This window comes from Pleurodeles waltl, chromosome 3_1 (assembly GCF_031143425.1).
Source record: "Pleurodeles waltl isolate 20211129_DDA chromosome 3_1, aPleWal1.hap1.20221129, whole genome shotgun sequence".
NCBI classification, from domain to species: Eukaryota; Metazoa; Chordata; class Amphibia; order Caudata; family Salamandridae; genus Pleurodeles; species Pleurodeles waltl.
The window spans coordinates 1,838,865,213-1,838,888,909 of record NC_090440.1 but is presented as its reverse complement, the minus strand read 5'-3'; the positions used below and the strand labels follow the sequence as shown (position 1 = coordinate 1,838,888,909).

The window sequence follows — 23,697 nt, the reverse complement described above, 5'->3', positions numbered from 1 at the left end:
GTGGATGCTACTTTTTAAAATCCTCCATCTTGTTTGGAAAGAATTTGGCCACTAGGGTTAGGGTTACTTCCACTTCGCAGCGGAAATGACCATAAGAATGGTGTAGTCACCCTAAAGGTGGTCAGCCCATTGGCTACCACCTGGCACTCCCTATAACACCCATAACTTGAGTATTTAGGTGGGACCCCTAACCCCTAGAACTCAGATTTTTACCACCTGAGAAGACCCGGACAAAGAAGAGTTGCACCTGCAGAAGAGGAAGAGAAGCAGCTGACCTAGAATCAGCCCCTCCAGACTGCCTGCTGACCTTAAAGGATCCTACACAAAAAGTGAACTTGTCCAGCGTTCAATGTAGACTAGAGTCTCCTGTGGGCAGCGGACTTGCCCTGCAAGAAGAAAACTCCAAAGAACAGACTCTGCAGCTGCTGGACCCTGGAAACCGACACCAGTGAGGTGAAGCCAACCAACAGTGCCAAAGCGGGTCCCCAGCTGCCCAGAGACGGAGCCTAGTGTGGCCTTACTCCTCTTGGACTTTCCCGAGATGCCTGCAGCCTCTACATGCAGGCTCCCTTTCCCACAGGCTTGTGGAGAGAGAAAATCCGATAGCTACTGCCAACGATGTACCCTAGCTCCTAAGAGCTCGAGTCCACCCCTGCCGGACATCCCCCCCCCAACACCTACAGCCTCAAAATACAGAACCTTCTGACCGCGAGTACTCTGGGATGTGAAAACCAGATGCCTACAGACACACCTGTATCCATCCCCCCCTGGGCACAGGAAAAGACTAAAGGTGCACCTACGTCGCCGAGAACCCAAAGTCTACTACCTACCTACTTGTTGTCCCTGACTGGCTTCCTAGCCAGAGCCTGCAGCTTGTATTCATGAGGACCAAACTCCCACAGGAAACCATTGGGCACCTGACGCCTTACTGCACTCGGTCGCTCCAGTGCCACCCACTGTGACCTGTTGTCGTGGTTCTGATCAGTGCCCAGAACTTACTTTAACTCGCTGAGATTGGCCTCACAAGTTAACCCTGTGTTTGCTGAACATTTTTATTCCTCTATAAGATAACTTTGAGAAGAACTCTGAAAATTGCACGAAGCTTTGATTTATGAAACTGCGAAGTATTCCTGCTTAAAAGTCTACTTGCCTGATTACGAAGTTCTTAGGTTTGAAATATATATTAAAAGTATTGTTATTTTTCTAAATTGGTCTCAGATTTATTCTTTCTCATTTATTGCCTCTGTGAGTACAACAAATGCTTAGTTCTACTCTCTGATAAACGAACTGCTCGCCCACACTACCACAAAATAGAGCATTAGTCCTATTTACTTTTGCCTCTGCAATACCAATCGGGAATCTGCTGGACTCTCTGCATAGTGTACCTCCGTTTTAGTGCACTATACAGAGAGCCAGCTACCTACAGGTGTGTTTATTCTAGTACCACGTTGTTTTGAAATCAATACAAATGGTTAACAAAAACACATCACAGCCGACATAACACTTATAATGGATAGTGGCAAAATGTATATCAGTTGAAAAATAAAATCGTAGTAGACAGACTCTGGAGGCAGGAAGGAATGTTGAACATATGTGAAATAAATTTAAGTGGCTGTAGGCATAAATTTGCAATGTGTTGCTGTAGATAAACGTGCATGCTTTTGCCATCCAGTATCAATGCCTTGGAGTATTTTATGCCATTGTATTTTGATGTTCATCTCGAGCTCTTGGACCTTGAGTTCTCCGCCCCATTTATGTGTGGTGGAACAAAAGGAACTTATTATTGGCCAAACTATTTCTGGATCCTCAACTGCAGGTGACCATTACCCCACACTCCTCACTCAAAGGTTGTGAAGAACACCTCAGCTACATGACTGTTTAAGATACTTGGAAACAGGAACAGGGTTAACATATCAATTATCTAGAGCTCACAATTATCCAGTTGACGCTCAGTGATATACCCTCAATTGTATAGTACTAGCAAATGCAGACAAATGACCGTCACATATGTTCAGAAGTGTGTGTGTGTGTGTGTGTGTGTGTGTGTGTGTGTGTGTGTGTGTGTGTGTGTGTGTGTGTGTGTGTGTGTGTGTGTGTGTGTGTGTGTGTGTGTGTGTGTGTGCGTGTGTGGGGAGGGGGTCGTTAACAAACACAATCAGCTCTCAGCAGAGCACCTGCATTGGGTGGAAAAAGGTTTGCAGACCCCTTAAGCAGAACGTATCAACAAGTTTACAAATGTAAAACTAATCCTCAAGAATGTGGAACACACCCATAATCGATCTGCATGGCATTTCGTGTTGTTGAAGGTGGCAAAACTTGACCTCCTGGTACCTACACCTGCGATCACTGGGTAGTGACCTGTGGAGGAATTGGTGAGGAAGTCTTCTCTTGCGCTTTTTCTCCACTATTTCCCATATTTAGTGAGAAAGAACAGGCAAACATCCATGACCCCATTCTGGTCGCAGCAACTTGGGCGAGACAGACATGGTACTAAGTATTCCTAGAAATGTCAATTCATCCACTCAAAAAGATACTACTGATTAAAGCAGACATGCTTACTGAGCATTAGGGTAAGTGCAGATTGTGAAGTTCAGGGAACTTAACCTAGCAATTTGGTACCTGAGGTTTTAGAGTTTGAATACCTTTGAATTCCACTATTGACATCACCTGCCACAAATTACATCATAAGACTATAAGCCTCCTGCTTATTCACAATCTGTGCTCCGATCTCTGATGTACTGTACAGCTTCCATCTATCATCTGTCTGCCAAGCCTTAATTGGTTCATATTTTTTCTCACAGGTTGCCTTTGAGTGGTATCACTCACCCCACACCTCCCCCCTCCTCTCCCATCGACACCCCCGCCCTTTCTTGCCAATGAAAGCATGGGAGGCTGCAGCCCGCTCCTCATTTTATTCAATTTTAAAGGAAATTGGTCAGTCTGAAAATTGTCTGCATTCAGTTGGATTTATTATAACGGTGGTCTGATCTTGTCTTCATAAAGTGTTGTTTTTCCTAGTACTAGAAACTTTTAAGTATAAATATTTTACTTGTTAGGGTCATTGACAATTATACAATTAGTACTTCATGATAATGGATGCTTAGGTGTTACCAGTTTCTCCAATTCATGGTGATAACTGTACACAAGTGTCCAACAGTAACAGAGGTTATCTGACCAGCTCGTAGAAGTTTAAATGGGCTGGCTCGTTCCACCTCTTACATTTTCACACCAGCCAGTGTGACTAAATCTTTCTCCCAGTGCATTATGAGCCTATATGTTAGCCTTGGGTAAACTGAACATATTATATCCTCCTTACTGAGCTACAGCCTTCCAAATGAATAGAACACTTTGACAACCCTTGCCTGTGTGTGTGCCAAAAGAACTTCTTCAAAACCTTCTAAAGAGGATCAAAATATCAGTTACTTCTGTATCGCACTCACCTGTGATAAGTCTATATAGAGCCATGGAAATGGCCTTATAAAAAAAAAAAAATAGTCCAACGTTTTGATGTGTTGGTTCTCATTTGTAATTACGTTCTATGTAAAGCTATTTGACCCACGCCCCCCATTTTAAGTCTTGTCTGCATGCTAGAAAACTGCAATATATATGAATGAATGAATGACTAGGGCAAATGTTGGCACTAAACTGATTGAGGTCACTCTGGTCTACACAAGTCTTACCAGAAGCTGAAGCCGACAATTAGAATTTTTATGTGGCTACCCGATCAAAGGGGAATGCTGATAATCTAGTATGAGGTATTTGAACAGGCTTTCCAGTCTCCCGAGCCTCTTGTAAATGTGACAACTGCCAATATAATCTGCACACTTCTACACATCTGTCCTGTAAACTGTATGCATGTCCAAATTTGCTACCCCACACCAAGTGCTGTAATTTTGAAATCTTTTGCCAGGAGTTGATATTTAAGCTCCCCATAAACTCTAAACTAAGATCACTAAACCTCTGTCTAAAACTGTGTTCTTGGTAGCCTTTTGTGAATGGAAGTCCATAGGTCAGAACTGGGAAATGATTGACATTTAGTAAAACCTACTATAGTAAAATAACTCAGCTACACTAACCACATAATGTCTTTGCATGTGTCTGGGGGCCCTGTGTTCTAGGCAGTAGTAACAAACTATTTGGTCTGATACAAATTCCTGACTAACAAAATTGTTTTGTTTTGCTCCTGCTGGCACAGTTTTGCCATTTTGTAGCTCTGTAAGCAAATGGTCAAATTAAGGATATTTTAAACAGTACCAATTTGCACTGTTGCTTACTCTCTTCATGAACGGCAGGTGCAGATTTGGGATCGTGTATTCAATCATACAAGAAATCGATAATCGGGAGAGAGCACAGTGGTGAAAGATTCTGCTTATACCCCTTCCCACTATTTCACTGCTGGCAGATCAAGTGTGTCTTTTGAGTTGAGTAAAGCAATTTGGTTGGGCGGGGGTTGTAAAGTTCGCGAACAGTGCCATATTTCTTCTGTGGCACACAGTTAAAGCACCTATTTGTTCCCTCTCCTGAGTCTATAATGTGGCATAGGTAAATGCATCTGTTCATTTCATCACACAATGGCATCTGCATATTGTGCCGAAAAGAAATGTGCACCAGGGCAATGAACAGAAATGCTGCACTGGTGTTAGTACTCCCTTCTGTTATACTAGCAAAATGCCTGTTTTGCTCCCATTACTCATCCATTATGTGGTTCCAGATACTACTATAACCAGCTTCATGGTACTTAGCTGTGCTACTCCCTAATGCTCTTTGGACATTCTTTAAAGAATGTCTGGTATCTGAGAGAATTCTGTTTGTAGATTCCTTACATTACAATTTCCCCCAGATGTCAGCTTGAATCTGGAGATTTTTCTTGAGCAGAACCACTGCACAATGTTAGGTGGCATCATGTGCGTTGGAATAACGGAACGGGACCTATATAGGTGCCACCCCAGCTCGCTGACGTTAGTTCTTTTCATTATCTGTTGTGCAGACCCGAAAAAGAGCTACCCCTACAGTCACTTTTTGACTGGACTTTTTTTAAAAACTTTTGTCAAAGCATTTTTGACACTCCTGGTGCATCGAGATGTTGTGACAGAAAACCAGGTTCAAGCCCTGCGACTCCCGTCATTGGATGATATGTGACGGAGCCGCACTTCATGTGTCTGTGATGTTTGGAGCACGACAACTACCCAAAGTTGTTCTCAGTGTCTGGCGGTTAATCCGAAAACTTTACAGGAGTGTTCCCTAAAGCTACTTGCAGCCCGGAGCTCTGCTCCGTGTTGCTTTTGGTCAAGAGGAGGGTCCCAAGAACAGTCGCAAAGCTCCACTCTTCGTCTTCCCACTCTAAGTCCTCGTGATGATTGGGTAAGCGGAAGAGGCCATCGAAGAGCAAGCGTTCGGCTGAAGCGATGCAGGAAAAAGTGCATCGTTGCTGTAGGCTTCTGTCTTCGGAGCCTGCTTCTAGGTTGGCTCTTCACCTCCCTGAGTTTCCAGGAACCAGAGTCACCTCGCCCAACTTCATGAGTTCTGTAAGGCCATGCGCCTCATATTTGGGCAGGCTGATCCCACTGAAGAACCTTCGTGCCCGGTGGGATAGCAGGGGCCCCCTCGGATTCCACAACAGTGGCTTTGGCCTCCGCTCTGGAGGACACCCAGGGATCAGTTCCAAGATCTGAACTGGAGGAGGTTGTGCCATCTCGACTTAATGACCCAGTGTTTTTACCCAACACCCAATCTGTAAGAACTTGGTTATCCAAGCCTCCACGTCCCCAGGCATGGGTAGAGGTGCCCCTACAAACGCCAGTTCCAATGCACTGGACTTCGTAAGTGCGAGGAAACCATTTTACCCATGTACTGGCCACAGGTCACTCACTACCTGTGATCCAGCTACATAGTGGTAACTCTGGACCTAGACATGTTCGTTACGAAACATGTCGGAATCATAACCCGATGCTAATGCCAGTATTGGTTACTTGATTCCATGTACTCTGGGGGCTCCTATGAGGGCCCACAGTATTGCTCCTGCCAGTCTTCTGGGGTTTTGCAAGGAGCCCCTCAGGCAGGTTTCTGCCGTCCTGCTGCTTGACCAGTTCAATCGGGGGAAGGCAGAAGAAAGGATTTCCTGTGGGACAGCGGATGCAACACCCTCTCCCTTGGAAATTGGTGTTACAAAGCTGGCAAGGGGTACCCTCCACATGCCACTGGCTTGCTTTGAAGGGCACATTTAGTGCCTTTTTTTTGCATAATCCAGTTTGCACCAGAACATATTATGTTCTTTCTTAAGTGTCTTTGCAGGCCTTCCTAAAGCAAGGCGAACGTCTACACTTAAGAATAGACTATGTAATGAAGTGCTCCGGGATACCGCACGTGGGTAGAACTGTTCAAAAGCTTTTGGCTTCAACAGAGTCCCCTACGACGGAACTGGAGTTACAAGAAAGAAACTATTCCTTCTTTTTTTACCCAAAAGTAGTCACGCCATTTCACGTAGGACAATCCATCACCTTGCCTACTTTTTTACACTCACCCACATCCTTCCAAGGAAGAGGAGAGACTCCACCACCTGGACCCAAAAAGAGCATTGGCGTTGCACCTTAATTGTACCAAAGAGTTCCGGGTGGATGAACAACTCTTTGTGGGTTATGTCTGTGCGAAGAAAGGTCGGGCAGTGCAGAAGAGGACAACCTCCAGATGGGTTGTTTTCTGCTTTAAAAAGTGCTACGCATTGGCCTAGTAGCAACCCCGGTGTGTTTGCGTGCTCACTCTACCAGAGCGATAGTTGTAACCACTGCGTTAGCACACAGAGTTCCAGTCCTGGACATCTGTCGGGCAGTGTAAGGAAATGCCTCCTTGGCATGGTTACCCCCTGGCGTTTTGCCTTTGCTGATGCTATGTTTTGAATTGAAAGTGTGCTGAGGCCTGCTAACCAGGCCCCAGCACCAGTGTTCTTTCCCTAACCTGTACTTGTGTTTTCGGTGGGACCTTTGGAGTGAATTGTAGGAATTCTATGCAATAACCATGTTGGATAATGGCTAGGACCCACGTGTCTTATTTCCTCCCAGTTTTTGTAAAAATTGGTTAGTCTCCCCCCCCACTGATGTTATGTGTTGGGGATTTGTGACGCTGAAGTCACTGTAGGGAACTGTCCCCCTCTGTATTGTCCCCGAAAACGTCCCCTCTGATATAGACTGTAAGGAAATGCCTCCTTGGCATGGTTGCCCCCTGACTTTTTGCCTTTGCTAATGCTATGTTTACAATTGAAAGTGTGCTGAGGCCTGCTAACCAGGCCCCAGCACCAGTGTTCTTTCCCTAACCTGTACTTTTGTATCCACAATTGGCAGACCCTGGCATCCAGATAAGTCCCTTGTAACTGGTACTTCTAGTACCAAGGGCCCTGATGCCAAGGAAGGTCTCTAAGGGCTGCAGCATGTCTTATGCCACCCTGGAGACCTCTCACTCAGCACAGACACACTGCTTGCCAGCTTGTGTGTGCTAGTGAGGACAAACCGAGTAAGTCGACATGGCACTCCCCTCAGGGTGCCATGCCAGCCTCTCACTGCCTATGCAGTATAGGTAAGACACCCCTCTAGCAGGCCTTACAGCCCTAAGGCAGGGTGCACTATACCATAGGTGAGGGTACCAGTGCATGAGCATGGTACCCCTACAGTGTCTAAACAAAACCTTAGACCTTGTAAGTGCAGGGTAGCCATAAGAGTATATGGTCTGGGAGTTTGTCAAACACGAACTCCCCAGCACCATAATGGCTACACTGAAAACTGGGAAGTTTGGTATCAAACTTCTCAGCACAATAAATGCACACTGATGCCAGTGTACATTTTATGGTAAAATACACCACAGAGGGCACCTTAGAGGTGCCCCCTGAAACTTAACCGACTATCTGTGTAGGCTGACTAGTTTTAGCAGCCTGCCACAAACCGAGACATGTTGCTGGCCCCATGGGGAGAGTGCCTTTGTCACTCTGAGGCCAGTAACAAAGCCTGCACTGGGTGGAGATGCTAACACCTCTCCCAGGCAGGAATTGTCACACCTGGCGGTGAGCCTCAAAGGCTCACCTCCTTTGTGCCAGCCCAGCAGGACACTCCAGCTAGTGGAGTTGCCCGCCCCCCTCCGGCCAGGCCCCACTTTTGGCGGCAAGGCCGGAGAAAATAATGAGAAAAACAAGGAGGAGTCACTGGCCAGTCAGGACAGCCCCTAAGGTGTCCTGAGCTGAGGTGACTCTGACTTTTAGAAATCCTCCATCTTGCAGATGGAGGATTCCCCCAATAGGGTTAGGATTGTGACCCCCTCCCCTTGGGAGGAGGCACAAAGAGGGTGTACCCACCCTCAGGGCTAGTAGCCATTGGCTACTAACCCCCCAGACCTAAACACGCCCTTAAATTTAGTATTTAAGGGCTACCCTGAACCCTAGAAAATTAGATTCCTGCAACTACAAGAAGAAGGACTGCCTAGCTGAAAACCCCTGCAGAGGAAGACCAGAAGACGACAACTGCCTTGGCTCCAGAAACTCACCGGCCTGTCTCCTGCCTTCCAAAGATCCTGCTCCAGCGACGCCTTCCAAAGGGACCAGCGACCTCGACATCCTCTGAGGACTGCCCCTGCTTCGAAAAGACAAGAAACTCCCGAGGACAGCGGACCTGCTCCAAGAAAAGCTGCAACTTTGTTTCCAGCAGCTTTAAAGAACCCTGCAAGCTCCCCGCAAGAAGCGTCAGACTTGCAACACTGCACCCGGCGGCCCCGACTCGGCTGGTGGAGATCCGACACCTCAGGAGGGACCCCAGGACTACTCTGATACTGTGAGTACCAAAACCTGTCCCCCCTGAGCCCCCACAGCGCCGCCTGCAGAGGGAATCCCGAGGCTTCCCCTGACCGCGACTCTTTGAACCTAAAGTCCCGACGCCTGGGAGAGACCCTGCACCCGCAGCCCCCAGGACCTGAAGGACCGGACTTTCACTGGAGAAGTGACCCCCAGGAGTCCCTCTCCCTTGCCCAAGTGGAGGTTTCCCCGAGGAATCCCCCCCTTGCCTGCCTGCAGCGCTGAAGAGATCCCGAGATCTCTCATAGACTAACATTGCGAACCCGACGCTTGTTTCTACACTGCACCCGGCCGCCCCCGCGCCGCTGAGGGTGAAATTTCTGTGTGGACTTGTGTCCCCCCCGGTGCCCTACAAAACCCCCCTGGTCTGCCCTCCGAAGACGCGGGTACTTACCTGCAAGCAGACCGGAACCGGGGCACCCCCTTCTCTCCATTCTAGCCTATGTGTTTTGGGCACCACTTTGAACTCTGCACCTGACCGGCCCTGAGCTGCTGATGTGGTGACTTTGGGGTTGCTCTGAACCCCCAACGGTGGGCTACCTTGGACCAAGAACTAAGCCCTGTAAGTGTCTTACTTACCTGGTTAACCTAACAAATACTTACCTCCCCTAGGAACTGTGAAAATTGCACTAAGTGTCCACTTTTAAAACAGCTATTTGTGAATAACTCGAAAAGTATACATGCAATTTTGATGATTTGAAGTTCCCAAAGTACTTACCTGCAATACCTTTCGAATGAGATATTACATGTAGAATTTGAACCTGTGGTTCTTAAGATAAGCTAAGAAAAGATATTTTTCTATATAAAAACCTATTGGCTGGATTTGTCTCTGAGTGTGTGTACCTCATTTATTGTCTATGTGTATGTACAACAAATGCTTAACACTACTCCTTGGATAAGCCTACTGCTCGACCACACTACCACAAAATAGAGCATTAGTATTATCTATTTTTACCACTATTTTACCTCTAAGGGGAACCCTTGGACTCTGTGCATGCTATTCCTTACTTTGAAATAGCACATACAGAGCCAACTTCCTACATTGGTGGATCAGCGGTGGGGTACAAGACTTTGCATTTGCTGGACTACTCAGCCAATACCTGATCACACGACAAATTCCAAAATTGTCATTAGAAATTGATTTTTGCAATTTGAAAAGTTTTCTAAATTCTTAAAAGACCTGCTAGGGCCTTGTGTTAGATCCTGTTTAGCATTTCTTTTAGAGTTTAAAAGTTTGTAAAAGTTTGAATTAGATTCTAGAACCAGTTGTAGATTCTTAAAAAGTATTCCAACTTTTAGAAGCAAAATGTCTAGCACAGATGTGACTGTGGTGGAACTCGACACCACACCTTACCTCCATCTTAAGATGAGGGAGCTAAGGTCACTCTGTAAAATAAAGAAAATAACAATGGGCCCCAAACCTACCAAAATACAGCTCCAGGAGCTTTTGGCAGAGTTTGAAAAGGCCAACCCCTCTGAGGGTGGCAACTCAGAGGAAGAGGATAGTGACTTGGAGGACAATTCCCCCCTACCAGTCCTATCTAGGGAGAACAGGGTCCCTCAAACCCTGACTCCAAAAATAATAGTCAGAGATGCTGGTTCCCTCACAGGAGAGACCAACACCTCTGAAATCACTGAGGATAACCCCAGTGAAGAGGACATCCAGTTAGCCAGGATGGCCAAAAGATTGGCTTTGGAAAGACAGATCCTAGCCATAGAGAGGGAAAGACAAGAGATGGGCCTAGGACCCATCAATGGTGGCAGCAACATAAATAGGGTCAGAGATTCTCCTGACATGTTGAAAATCCCTAAAGGGATTGTAACTAAATATGAAGATGGTGATGACATCACCAAATGGTTCACAGCTTTTGAGAGGGCTTGTGTAACCAGAAAAGTGAACAGATCTCACTGGGGTGCTCTCCTTTGGGAAATGTTCACAGGAAAGTGTAGGGATAGACTCCTCACACTCTCTGGACAAGATGCAGAATCTTATGACCTCATGAAGGGTACCCTGATTGAGGGCTTTGGATTCTCCACTGAGGAGTACAGGATTAGGTTCAGGGGGGCTCAAAAATCCTCGAGCCAGACCTGGGTTGACTTTGTTGACTACTCAGTGAAAACACTAGATGGTTGGATTCAAGGCAGTGGTGTAAGTAATTATGATGGGCTGTACAATTTATTTGTGAAAGAACACCTGTTAAGTAATTGTTTCAATGATAAACTGCATCAGCATCTGGTAGACCTAGGACCAATTTCTCCCCAAGAATTGGGAAAGAAGGCGGACCATTGGGTCAAGACAAGGGTGTCCAAGACTTCAACAGGGGGTGACCAAAAGAAAGGGGTCACAAAGACTCCCCAGGGGAAGGGTGATGAGACAACCAAAACTAAAAATAGTAAAGAGTCTTCTACAGGCCCCCAAAAACCTGCACAGGAGGGTGGGCCCAGAGCCTCTTCACAAAACAATGGGTACAAGGGTAAAAACTTTGATCCCAAAAAGGCCTGGTGTCATAGCTGTAAACAGCATGGACACCAAACTGGAGACAAGGCCTGTCCCAAGAAAGGTTCCACTCCAAACTCCCATCCAGGTAACACTGGTATGGCTAGTCTCCAAGTGGGATCAACAGTGTGCCCAGAGCAAATCAGGGTCCACACTGAAGCTACTCTAGTTTCTGAGGGTGGGGTGGATTTAGCCACACTAGCTGTCTGGCCGCCTAACATGCAAAAATACAGACAGCAACTCTTAATTAATGGGACTAGAATAGAGGGCCTGAGGGATACAGGTGCCAGTGTCACCATGGTGACAGAGAAACTGGTTTCCCCTGGCCAATACCTGACTGGAAAAACTTACACAGTCACCAACGCTGACAATCAGAGAAAAGTACATCCCATGGCAATGGTTACTTTAGAATGGGGAGGGGTCAATGGCCTGAAACAGGTGGTGGTCTCCTCAAATATCCCAGTGGACTGTCTGCTTGGAAATGACCTGGAGTCCTCAGCATGGGCTGAGGTAGAGCTAAAAACCCATGCAACAATGCTGGGTATCCCTGAACTGGTGTGTGTGAAAACAAGAGCACAATGCAAGGCACAGGGTGAACAAGTAGAGCTGGAGTCTGGAAGAATGGCCCAGCCTACCAAGAGAACAGGAAAGTCAGTTGGGAAACCAACTGCAACACAGCAAAAGAAAGGGAACCTCTCTTCTCAGGAAGAAGTTCTGCCCTCTGAGGGAACTGAGCCTTTGGAGCTTGAACCTTATCAGGTTGAGCTCTTAGGCCCAGGGGGACCCTCAAGGGAGGAGCTGTGTAAGGGACAAGAAACCTGTCCCTCTCTTGAAGGCCTTAGGCAGCAAGCTGCTGAAGAGTCCAAAGGCAAGAAAAATGGAACGCATAGGGTCTATTGGGAAGATGGACTCCTGTACACTGAGGCCAGAGACCCCAAACCTGGTGCCACTAGGAGAGTGGTAGTGCCTCAGCTGTTCAGGAAGTTCATCCTAACATTGGCCCATGACATTCCCCTTGCTGGACATTTGGGACAAACCAAGACGTGGGAGAGGTTAGTCAACCACTTCTACTGGCCCAATATGTCCAACATGGTTAAGGAGTTTTGCCTCTCCTGCCCCACCTGTCAAGCCAGTGGTAAGACAGGTGGGCATCCAAAGGCCCCCCTCATTCCACTTCCAGTGGTGGGGGTTCCCTTTGAAAGAGTGGGTGTGGACATAGTTGGTCCACTAGAACCTCCCACAGCCTCAGGAAATATGTATATCCTGGTAGTAGTGGATCATGCTACCAGGTATCCTGAAGCTATTCCCCTTAGGTCGACTACTGCCCCTGCAGTAGCCAAGGCCCTCATTGGTATCTTTACCAGAGTGGGTTTCCCTAAGGAGGTGGTGTCTGACAGAGGTACCAACTTCATGTCAGCATACCTAAAGCACATGTGGAATGAGTGTGGGGTGACTTATAAATTCACTACACCATACCATCCACAAACTAATGGCTTAGTTGAGAGATTCAACAAGACATTAAAGGGCATGATCATGGGGCTCCCAGAAAAACTCAAAAGGAGATGGGATGTCCTCTTGCCATGCCTGCTTTTCGCTTACAGAGAGGTGCCACAGAAGGGAGTAGGATTCTCACCCTTTGAACTTCTGTTTGGTCATCCTGTAAGGGGACCACTTGCCCTTGTTAAAGAAGGCTGGGAGAGACCTCTCCATGAGCCTAAACAGGACATAGTGGACTATGTACTTGGCCTTCGCTCTAGAATGGCAGAGTACATGGAAAAGGCAACCAAAAACCTTGAGGCCAGCCAACAGCTCCAGAAGTTTTGGTATGACCAAAAGGCTGCACTGGTTGAGTTCCAACCAGGGCAGAAAGTCTGGGTTCTGGAGCCTGTGGCTCCCAGGGCACTCCAGGACAAATGGAGTGGCCCTTACCCAGTACTAGAGAGGAAGAGTCAGGTCACCTACTTGGTGGACCTGGGCACAAGCAGGAGCCCCAAGAGGGTGATCCATGTAAACCGCCTTAAGCTCTTCCACGACAGGGCTGATGTCAATCTGTTGATGGTAACAGATGAGGATCAGGAGGCAGAGAGTGAACCTCTCCCTGATCTTCTGTCATCAGACCCAAAAGATGGTACAGTAGATGGAGTGATCTACTCAGACACCCTCTCTGGCCAACAGCAAGCTGATTGTAGGAGAGTCCTACAACAGTTTCCTGAACTCTTCTCCTTAACCCCTGGTCAGACACACCTGTGTACCCATGATGTGGACACAGGAGACAGCATGCCTGTCAAGAACAAAATCTTTAGACAATCTGACCATGTTAAGGAAAGCATCAAGGTGGAAGTCCACAAGATGCTGGTATTGGGAGTAATTGAGCGCTCTGACAGCCCCTGGGCTAGCCCAGTGGTCTTAGTCCCCAAACCTCACACCAAAGATGGAAAGAAAGAGATGAGGTTTTGTGTGGACTACAGAGGGCTCAATTCTGTCACCAAGACAGATGCCCATCCAATTCCAAGAGCTGATGAGCTCATTGATAAATTAGGTGCTGCCAAATTTCTAAGTACCTTTGACTTGACAGCAGGGTACTGGCAAATAAAAATGGCACCTGGAGCAAAAGAAAAGACAGCATTCTCCACACCTGATGGGCATTATCAGTTTACTGTTATGCCCTTTGGTTTAAAGAATGCCCCTGCCACCTTCCAAAGGTTGGTGAATCAAGTCCTTGCTGGCTTGGAGTCCTTTAGCACAGCTTATCTTGATGATATTGCTGTCTTTAGCTCCACCTGGCAGGATCACCTGGTCCACCTGAGGAAGGTTTTGAAGGCTCTGCAATCTGCAGGCCTCTCTATCAAGGCATCCAAATGCCAGATAGGGCAGGGAACTGTGGTTTACTTGGGCCACCTTGTAGGTGGAGGCCAAGTTCAGCCACTCCAACCCAAGATCCAGACTATTCTGGACTGGGTAGCTCCAAAAACCCAGACTCAAGTCAGGGCATTCCTTGGCTTGACTGGGTATTACAGGAGGTTTGTGAAGGGATATGGATCCATTGTGACAGCCCTCACTGAACTCACCTCCAAGAAAATGCCCAAGAAAGTAAACTGGACTGTGGAATGCCAACAGGCCTTTGACACCCTGAAACAGGCAATGTGCTCAGCACCAGTTCTCAAAGCTCCAGATTATTCTAAGCAGTTCATTGTGCAGACTGATGCCTCTGAACATGGGATAGGGGCAGTTTTGTCCCAAACAAATGATGATGGCCTTGACCAGCCTGTTGCTTTCATTAGCAGGAGGTTACTCCCCAGGGAGCAGCGTTGGAGTGCCATTGAGAGGGAGGCCTTTGCTGTGGTTTGGTCCCTGAAGAAGCTGAGACCATACCTCTTTGGGACTCACTTCCTAGTTCAAACTGACCACAGACCTCTCAAATGGCTGATGCAAATGAAAGGTGAAAATCCTAAACTGTTGAGGTGGTCCATCTCCCTACAGGGAATGGACTTTATAGTGGAACACAGACCTGGGACTGCCCATGCCAATGCAGATGGCCTTTCCAGGTTCTTCCACTTAGAAAATGAAGACTCTCTTGGGAAAGGTTAGTCTCATCCTCTTTCGTTTGGGGGGGGGTTGTGTAAGGAAATGCCTCCTTGGCATGGTTGCCCCCTGACTTTTTGCCTTTGCTAATGCTATGTTTACAATTGAAAGTGTGCTGAGGCCTGCTAACCAGGCCCCAGCACCAGTGTTCTTTCCCTAACCTGTACTTTTGTATCCACAATTGGCAGACCCTGGCATCCAGATAAGTCCCTTGTAACTGGTACTTCTAGTACCAAGGGCCCTGATGCCAAGGAAGGTCTCTAAGGGCTGCAGCATGTCTTATGCCACCCTGGAGACCTCTCACTCAGCACAGACACACTGCTTGCCAGCTTGTGTGTGCTAGTGAGGACAAACCGAGTAAGTCGACATGGCACTCCCCTCAGGGTGCCATGCCAGCCTCTCACTGCCTATGCAGTATAGGTAAGACACCCCTCTAGCAGGCCTTACAGCCCTAAGGCAGGGTGCACTATACCATAGGTGAGGGTACCAGTGCATGAGCATGGTACCCCTACAGTGTCTAAACAAAACCTTAGACATTGTAAGTGCAGGGTAGCCATAAGAGTATATGGTCTGGGAGTTTGTCAAACACGAACTCCACAGCACCATAATGGCTACACTGAAAAGTGGGAAGTTTGGTATCAAACTTCTCAGCACAATAAATGCACACTGATGCCAGTGTACATTTTATGGTAAAATACACCACAGAGGGCACCTTAGAGGTGCCCCCTGAAACTTAACCGACTATCTGTGTAGGCTGACTAGTTTTAGCAGCCTGCCACAAACCGAGACATGTTGCTGGCCCCATGGGGAGAGTGCCTTTGTCACTCTGAGGCCAGTAACAAAGCCTGCACTGGGTGGAGATGCTAACACCTCTCCCAGGCAGGAATTGTCACACCTGGCGGTGAGCCTCAAAGGCTCACCTCCTTTGTGCCAGCCCAGCAGGACACTCCAGCTAGTGGAGTTGCCCGCCCCCCTCCGGCCAGGCCCCACTTTTGGCGGCAAGGCCGGAGAAAATAATGAGAAAAACAAGGAGGAGTCACTGGCCAGTCAGGACAGCCCCTAAGGTGTCCTGAGCTGAGGTGACTCTGACTTTTAGAAATCCTCCATCTTGCAGATGGAGGATTCCCCCAATAGGGTTAGGATTGTGACCCCCCTCCCCTTGGGAGGAGGCACAAAGAGGGTGTACCCACCCTCAGGGCTAGTAGCCATTGGCTACTAACCCCCCAGACCTAAACACGCCCTTAAATTTAGTATTTAAGGGCTACCCTGAACCCTAGAAAATTAGATTTCTGCAACTACAAGAAGAAGGACTGCCTAGCTGAAAACCCCTGCAGAGGAAGACCAGAAGACGACAACTGCCTTGGCTCCAGAAACTCACCGGCCTGTCTCCTGCCTTCCAAAGATCCTGCTCCAGCGACGCCTTCCAAAGGGACCAGCGACCTCGACATCCTCTGAGGACTGCCCCTGCTTCGAAAAGACAAGAAACTCCCGAGGACAGCGGACCTGCTCCAAGAAAAGCTGCAACTTTGTTTCCAGCAGCTTTAAAGAACCCTGCAAGCTCCCCGCAAGAAGCGTGAGACTTGCAACACTGCACCCGGCGGCCCCGACTCGGCTGGTGGAGATCCGACACCTCAGGAGGGACCCCAGGACTACTCTGATACTGTGAGTACCAAAACCTGTCCCCCCTGAGCCCCCACAGCGCCGCCTGCAGAGGGAATCCCGAGGCTTCCCCTGACCGCGACTCTTTGAACCTAAAGTCCCGACGCCTGGGAGAGACCCTGCACCCGCAGCCCCCAGGACCTGAAGGACCGGACTTTCACTGGAGAAGTGACCCCCAGGAGTCCCTCTCCCTTGCCCAAGTGGAGGTTTCCCCGAGGAATCCCCCCCTTGCCTGCCTGCAGCGCTGAAGAGATCCCGAGATCTCTCATAGACTAACATTGCGAACCCGACGCTTGTTTCTACACTGCACCCGGCCGCCCCCGCGCCGCTGAGGGTGAAATTTCTGTGTGGACTTGTGTCCCCCCCGGTGCCCTACAAAACCCCCCTGGTCTGCCCTCCGAAGACGCGGGTACTTACCTGCAAGCAGACCGGAACCGGGGCACCCCCTTCTCTCCATTCTAGCCTATGTGTTTTGGGCACCACTTTGGACTCTGCATCTGACCGGCCCTGAGCTGCTGATGTGGTGACTTTGGGGTTGCTCTGAACCCCCAACGGTGGGCTACCTTGGACCAAGAACTAAGCCCTGTAAGTGTCTTACTTACCTGGTTAACCTAACAAATACTTACCTCCCCTAGGAACTGTGAAAATTGCACTAAGTGTCCACTTTTAAAACAGCTATTTGTGAATAACTCGAAAAGTATACATGCAATTTTGATGATTTGAAGTTCCCAAAGTACTTACCTGCAATACCTTTCGAATGAGATATTACATGTAGAATTTGAACCTGTGGTTCTTAAGATAAGCTAAGAAAAGATATTTTTCTATATAAAAACCTATTGGCTGGATTTGTCTCTGAGTGTGTGTACCTCATTTATTGTCTATGTGTATGTACAACAAATGCTTAACACTACTCCTTGGATAAGCCTACTGCTCGACCACACTACCACAAAATAGAGCATTAGTATTATCTATTTTTACCACTATTTTACCTCTAAGGGGAACCCTTGGACTCTGTGCATGCTATTCCTTACTTTGAAATAGCACATACAGAGCCAACTTCCTACATAGACTCTAGTAAGTGGGTCTTGTTTGTGAGGTTTCTGTGCTCGGTCCTCGAAACCCCCCTGTAAAGAAATGGCTCCCTGTTGCAGTTACCCCCCACTTTTTGCCTGATACTGATGCTGACTTGACTGAGAAGTGTGCTGGAACCCTGCCAACCAGGCCCCAGCACCAGTGTTCTTTCACCTAAAATGTACCATTGTCTCCACAATTGGTACACCCTGGCATCCAGGTAAGTCCCTTGTAACTGGTACCCCTGGTACCAAGGGCCCTGATGCCAGGGAAGGTCTCTAAGGGCTGCAGCATATCTTATGCCACCCTGGGGACCCCTCACTCAGCACAGACACACTGCTTGCCAGCTTGTGTGTGCTGGTGAAAACAAAACGAGTAAGTCGACATGGCACTCCCCTCAGGGTGCCATGCCAACCTCACACTGCCTATGCAGTATAGATAAGTCACCCCTCTAGTAGGCCTTACAGCCCTAAGGCAGGGTGCACTATACCATAGGTGAGGGCACCAGTGCATGAGTACTGTGCCCCTACAGTGTCTAAGCCAAACCTTAGACATTGTAAGTGCAGGGTAGCCATAAGAGTATATGGTCTGGGAGTCTGTCAAACACGGACTCCACAGCACCATAATGGCTACACTGAAAACTGGGAAGTTTGGTATCAAACTTCTCAGCACAATAAATGCACACTGATGCCAGTGTACATTTTATTGTGAAATACACCCCAGAGGGCACCTTAGAGGTGCCCCCTGAAACCTTAACCAACTACCTGTGTAGGCTGACTGGTTTTAGCAGCCTGCCACACTCGAGACATGTTGCTGGCCACATGGGGAGAGTGCCTTTGTCACTCTGTGGCCAGTAACAAAGCCTGCACTGGGTGGAGATGCTAACACCTCCCCCAGGCAGGAGCTGTAACACCTGGCGGCACCCCTTTGTTCCAGCACCGCAGGACACTCCAGCTAGTGGAGTTGCCCGCCCCCTCCGGCCACGGCCCCCACTTTTGGCGGCAAGGCCGGAGGAAATAATGAGAATAACAAGGAGGAGTCACTGGCCAGTCAGGACAGCCCCTAAGGTGTCCTGAGCTGAAGTGACTCTAACTTTTAGAAATCCTCCATCTTGCAGATGGATGATTCCCCCAATAGGGATAGGATTGTGACCCCCTCCCCTTGGGAGGAGGCACAAAGAGGGTGTACCCACCCTCAGGGCTAGTAGCCATTGGCTACTAATCCCCCAGACCTAAACACGCCCTTAAATTTAGTATTTAAGGGCTTCCCTGAACATAAGAATTTAGATTCCTGAAACTACAAGAAGGGGAGGACTGCTGAGCTGAAAAACCCCTGCAGAGGAAGAACAGAAGACACCAGCTGCTTTGGCCCCAGTCCTACCGGCCTGTCTCCTGCCTTCCAAAGAAACCTGCTCCAGCGACGCTTTCCAAAGGACCAGCGACCTCTGAATCCTCAGGGGACTGCCCTGCTTCAAGAAAGACAAGAAACTCCTGAGGACAGCTGCCCTGCTCCAAAAAGACTGCAACTTTGTTTCAAAGGAGCAGATTTAAAGACCCCTGCAACTCCCCGCAAGAAGCGTGAGACTTGCAACACTGCACCCGGCGACCCCGACTCGACTGGTGTCGAACCAACACCTCAGGGAGGACCCTCCGGTGACTCCAAGACCGTGAGTAACCAAAGTTGTCCCCCCTGAGCCCCCACAGCGACGCCTGCAGAGGGAATCCCGAGGCTCCCCCTGACCGCGACTGCCTGAACTCTAATTTCCCGACGGCTGGAAAAGACCCTGCACCCGCAGCCCCCAGCACCTGAAGGATCGGAACTCCAGTGCAGGAGTGACCCCCAGGAGGCCCTCTCCCTTGTCCAGGTGGTGGCTACCCCAAGGAGCCCCCCCCCCCCCCCTTGCCTGCCTGCATCGCTGAAGAGACCCCGTGGTCTCTCATAGGGAACTATTGAAAACCCGATGCATGTTTACACACTGCACCCGGCCGCCCCCGTGCTGCTGAGGGTTTACTTTTTGTGCTGACTTGTGTCCAACCTCACACTGCCTGTGGCATAGGTAAGTCACCCCTCTAGCAGGCCTTACAGCCCTAAGGCAGGGTGCACTATACCACAGGTGAGAGCATATGTGCATGAGCACTATGCCCCTACAGTGTCTAAGCAAAACCTTAGACATTGTAAGTGCAGGGTAGCCATGAGAGTATATGGTCTGGGAGTCTGTCAAAAACGAACTCCACAGCCCCATAATGGCTACACTGAAAACTGGGAAGTTTGGTATCAAACTTCTCAGAATAATAAACCCACACTGATGCCAGTGTTGGATTTATTAAAAAATGCACACAGAGTGCATCTTAGAGATGCACCCTGTAATTTACCCAATTGTTCAGTGCAGGACTGACTGGTCTCTGCCAGCCTGCTGCTGAGAGACGAGTTTCTGACCCCATGCGGTGAGAGCCTTTGTGCTCTCTGAGGTCAGAAACAAAGCCTGCTCTGGGTGGAGGTGCTTCACACCTCCCCCCTGCAGGAACTGTAACACCTAGCAGTGAGCTTCAAAGGCTCAAGCTTCGTTTTACAATGCTCCAGGGCACTCCAGCTAGTGAAGATGCCTGCCCCTGGACACAGCCCCCACTTTTGGCGGCAAGTCCAGGAGAGATAATGAGAAAAACAAGGAGTCGTCACTGGCCAGTCAGGACAGCCCCTAAGGTGTCCTGAGCTGAAGTGACTCTAACTTTTAGAAATCCTCCATCTTGCAGATGGAGGATTCCCCCAATAGGGATAGGATTGTGACTCCCTCCCCTTGGGAGGAGGCACAAAGAGGGTGTACCCACCCTCAGGGCTAGTAGCCATTGGCTACTAACCCCCCAGACCTAAACATGCCCTTAAATTTAGTATTTAAGGGCTCCCCTGAACCTAAGAATTTAGATTCCTGCAACTTACCGAAGAAGAAGACTGCTGAGCTGAAAACCCCTGCAGAAGAAGAAAGACGACACCAACTGCTTTGGCCCCAGTCCTACCGGCCTGTCTCCTGCCTTCTAAAGAAACCTGCTCCAGCGACGCTTTCTCCAGGACCAGCGACCTCTGAATCCTCAGAGGACTGCCCTACTTCAAGAGGAACAAGAAACTCCCGAGGACAGCGGCCCTGCTCCAAAAAGACTGCAACTTTGTTTCAGAGGAGCAGATTTAAAGACCCCTGCAAGAAGCGTGAGACTTGCAACACTGCACCCGGCGACCCCGACTCGACTGGTGGAGAGCCAGCACCTCAGGGAGGACCCTCCGGCGACTCCGAGACTGTGAGTAACCAAAGTTGTCCCCCCTGAGCCCCCACAGCAACGCCTGCAGAGGGAATCGCGAGGCTCCCCCTGACCGCGACTGCCTGACTCTAAAATCCCGACGGCTGGAAAAGACCCTGCACCCGCAGCCCCCAGCACCTGAAGGATCGGAACTTCAGGGCAGGAGTGACCCCCAGGAGGCCCTCTCCCTTGCCCAGGTGGTGGCTACCCCGAGGAGCCCCCCCCTCCCCCTTGCCTGCCTGCACCGCTGAAGAGACCCCTTGGTCTCCCATTGAATCCTATTGCGAACCAGACGCTTGTTTGCACACTGCACCCGGCCGCCCCGCGCTGCTGAGGGTGTACTTTCTGTGTGGACTTGTGTCCCCCCCGGTGCCCTACAAAACCCCCCTGGTCTGCCCTCCGAAGACGCGGGTACTTACCTGCTGGCAGACTGGAACCGGGGCACCCCCTTCTCCATTGAAGCCTATGCGTTTTAGGCACCATTTTGAACTCTGCACCTGACCGGCCCTGAGCTGCTAGTGTGGTGACTTTGGGGTTGCTCTGAACCCCCAACGGTGGGCTACCTTGGACCCCAACTTGAACACCGTAGGTGGTTTACTTACCTGCAAGAACTAACATTACTTTACCTCCCCCAGGAACTGTGAAAATTGCACTGTGTCCACTTTTAAAACAGCTAAATGTGTTTTATGTAAAAAGTATATATGCTATTGTGATTATTCAAAGTTCCTAAAGTACTTACCTGCAATACCTTTCAAATGAGACATTACATGTAGAATTTGAACCTGTGGTTCTTAAAATAAACTAAGAAAATATATTTTTCTTTAACAAAATATATTGGCCTATATTTGTCTCTGAGTGTGTTCCTCATTTATTGCCTGTGTGTATGTACAACAAATGCTTAACACTACTCCTTGGATAAGCCTACTGCTCGACCACACTACCACAAAATAGAGCATTAGTGTAGGAAGTTGGCTCTGTATGAGCTATTTCAAAGTAAGGAATAGCATGCACAGAGTCCAAGGGTTCCCCCTAGAGGTAAGATAGTGGCAAAAAGAGATAATACTAATGCTCTATTTTGTGGTAGTGTGGTCGAGCAGTAGGCTTATCAAAGGAGTAGTGTTAAGCATTTGTTGTACATACACACAGGCAATAAATGAGGAACACACACTCAGAGACAAATCCAGCCAATAGGTTTTGTTATAGAAAAATATATTTTCTTAGTTTATTTTAAGAACCACAGGTTCAAATTCTACATGTAATATCTCATTTGAAAGGTATTGCAGGTAAGTACTTTAGGAACTTTGAATCATTACATTAGCATGTATACTTTTTACATAAAACACAATAAGCTGTTTTAAAAGTGGACACAGTGCAATTTTCACATTTCCTGGGGGAAGTAAGTTTTTGTTAGTTTTGTCAGGTAAGTAAGTCACTTACAAGTCTCAGGTTTGGGTCCAAGGTAGCCCACCATTGGGGGTTCAGAGCAACCCCAAAGTTACCACACCAGCAGCTCAGGGCCGGTCAGGTGCAGAGGTCAAAGAGGTGCCCAAAACACATAGGCTTCAATGGAGAGAAGGGGGTGCCCCGGTTCCGGTCTGCCAGCAGGTAAGTACCCGCGTCTTCGGAGGGCAGACCAGGGGGGTTTTTTAGGCCACCGGGGGGGACACAAGTCAGCACAAAAAGTACACCCTCAGCAGCGCAGGGGCGGCCGGGTGCAGTGTGCAAACACGCGTCGGGTTTTCAATGGTTTTCAGTGAGAGACCAAGGGATCTCTTCAGCGGTGCAGGCAGGCAAGGGGGGGCTCCTCGGGGTACCACCACCTGGGCAAGGGAGAGGGCCTCCTGGGGGGTCACTCCTGCACAGGAGTTCTGTTCCTTTAGGTGCTGGGGGCTGCGGGTGCAGGTTTTTTTTTCCAGCCGTCGGGAAATGGAGTTCAGGCAGTCGCGGTCAGGGGGAGCCTCGGGATTCCCTCTGCAGGCGTCGCTGTGGGGGCTCAGGGGGGACAACTTTGGTTACTCACGGTCTCTGAGTCGCCGGAGGGTCCTCCCTGAGGTGTTGGTTCTCCACCAGTCGAGTCGGGGTCGCCGGGTGCAGTGTTGCAAGTCTCACGCTTCTTGCGGGGAGTTGCAGGGGTCTTTAAGTCTGCTCCTTGAAACAAAGTTGCAGTTCTTTTGGAGCAGTGCCGCTGTCCTCGGGAGTTTCTTGTCTTTCTTGAAGCAGGGCAGTCCTCCGAGGTCACTGGTCCTTGGAAAGCGTCGCTGGAGCAGGGTTCTTTGGAAGGCAGGAGACAGGCCGGTAGGACTGGGGTCAAAGCAGTTGGTGTCTTCTGTTCTTCCTCTGCAGGGGTTTTTCAGCTCAGCAGTCTTCTTCTTGTAGGTTTCAGGAATCTCAATTCTTAGGTTCAGGGAAGCCCTTAAATACTAAATTTAAGGGCATGTTTAGGTCTGGGGGGTTAGTAGCCAATGGCTACTAGCCCTGAGGGTGGGTACACCCTCTTTGTGCCTCCTCCCAAGGGGAGGGGGTCACATTCCTATCCCTATTGGGGGAATCCTCCTTCTACAAGATGGAGGATTTCTAAAAGTCAGAGTCACCTCAGCTCAGGACACCTTAGGGGCTGTCCTGACTGGCCAGTGACTCCTCCTTGTTATTCTCATTATCTCTCCTGGACTTGCCGCCAAAAGTGGGGCTGGGTCCAGGGGGCGGGCATCTCCCTGGGGCATTGTAACACGAAGCTTGAGCCTTTGAAGCTCACTGCTAGGTGTTACAGTTCCTGC

The 23,697-nt window shown here is 49.0% G+C and overlaps 1 protein-coding gene and 1 non-coding gene across 2 annotated transcripts in view; both read left to right on the top strand.

Moving 5' to 3' along the window:
- Positions 1-23,697, top strand: part of WDR75 (WD repeat domain 75) — a 237,055-nt gene that overhangs the window by 160,768 nt on the left and 52,590 nt on the right. The window lies entirely within an intron of this gene.
- On the top strand, positions 3,094-3,223 carry LOC138286282 (small Cajal body-specific RNA 24). The gene has a single exon (XR_011201941.1). It is a non-coding gene; the product is annotated as a small Cajal body-specific RNA 24 (non-coding RNA).